This window comes from Bison bison, unplaced genomic scaffold (genome assembly GCF_000754665.1).
Source record: "Bison bison bison isolate TAMUID 2011002044 unplaced genomic scaffold, Bison_UMD1.0 scf7180017864063, whole genome shotgun sequence".
NCBI classification, from domain to species: Eukaryota; Metazoa; Chordata; class Mammalia; order Artiodactyla; family Bovidae; genus Bison; species Bison bison.
In genome coordinates this window covers 14,130,348-14,131,522 of record NW_011494635.1, presented here as the reverse complement: position 1 = coordinate 14,131,522, position 1,175 = coordinate 14,130,348, and the positions used below count along the sequence as shown (strand labels likewise).

Genomic DNA, 1,175 nt, shown 5'->3' with positions numbered 1-1,175 from the left:
TCGGGAGATAGTAAAAGACAGGGAAGCCTGGTGTGCTGGAGTCAATGGAGTCATGAAGAGTCAGACACGACTGAGTAACAAAATATATGAAATGAACAAATTCCCAGAAAACTAACAAAAATGGTACAAGTAGAAATCCCAAACAATTTGTGACCATTATAAATTTGAATTATTTAAAATATGCTTTCAAGATCGTCTCTTTGTTCTTGGTGTTTTGCTGGTTTATTACAAGGGTACAAGCCTGGACTTCTTTTTATCCTGTTTGAGATGCATTCCCGTACCTTTGGCTCAATGTTTTTCATCAGTTCTGGGGAAACTGCGTCCACCAGCTCTTCAAATGTTGTTCCTCCTGATGATGGTTAATTTTACGTTGTCAACTCAGCTAGACTAAGGGACCCCCAGATAGCTGGTAAAACACTGTTTCTAGTTGTGTTTGTGAGGGTGTTCCTGGAAGAGATTAGCATCAGAGTTGGTAAACTGAGTAGAGCAGATGGCCCTCCCAAACGTGGATGGTCATCAACCAATTCACTGAGAACAAGAATAGAACAAAAAGGTGAAGGGCAAACTAGTTCTATCTCTGCTTGAGCTGAGACATCCATTTCCTCCTGTCCCTCGGACACTCTGAGTTCTCAGGCTTTCAGTATCGGTCTTGGGCCTACATCAGCTGCCCTCAACCCCATTCTCAGGCCTTTGGGTTCAAACTGAATTAACATCATCAGTTTCCCTGGTTCTCCTGCCCACAGATGGCAGACAGGAACTTCCTGGCTTCCACAAACATGTGAGCCATTTCCTATAATAAATTTCCTCTTATCTATATCTATGTGTGTGCATGCTAAGTCGCTTCAGTCACATCTGACTCTTTGTGACCCTATAGACAGTAGCCAGCCAGGCTCCTATGCCCAGGGGATTATCCAGGCAAGAATACTGGAGTGGGTTGCCATGCCCTCCTCCAGGGGATCTTCCCGATCCTTTGATTCTCCAGGGATCAAACTGGCTGTTTCCTGCACTGCAGGCAAATTCTTTACTCCATTCTGAGCCACCAGGGAAGCCCCATTCATTGTATCTATCAGTTCAGTTCAGTCGCTCAGTCGTGTCCGACTCTTTGCAACCCCATGAATCGCAGCATGCCAGGCCTCTCTGTCCATCACCAACTCCTGGAGTTCACTCAGACTCAC

At 45.3% G+C, this 1,175-nt stretch overlaps 1 long non-coding RNA gene across 1 annotated transcript in view; it reads right to left on the bottom strand.

Moving 5' to 3' along the window:
- Nucleotides 1-1,175, bottom strand: part of LOC104986078 — a 16,565-nt gene that overhangs the window by 10,537 nt on the left and 4,853 nt on the right. Inside the window, exon 2 of the long non-coding RNA XR_824996.1 lies at nt 282-447. This is a non-coding gene — a long non-coding RNA (uncharacterized LOC104986078). The remainder of the gene's footprint in view (nt 1-281; nt 448-1,175) is intronic.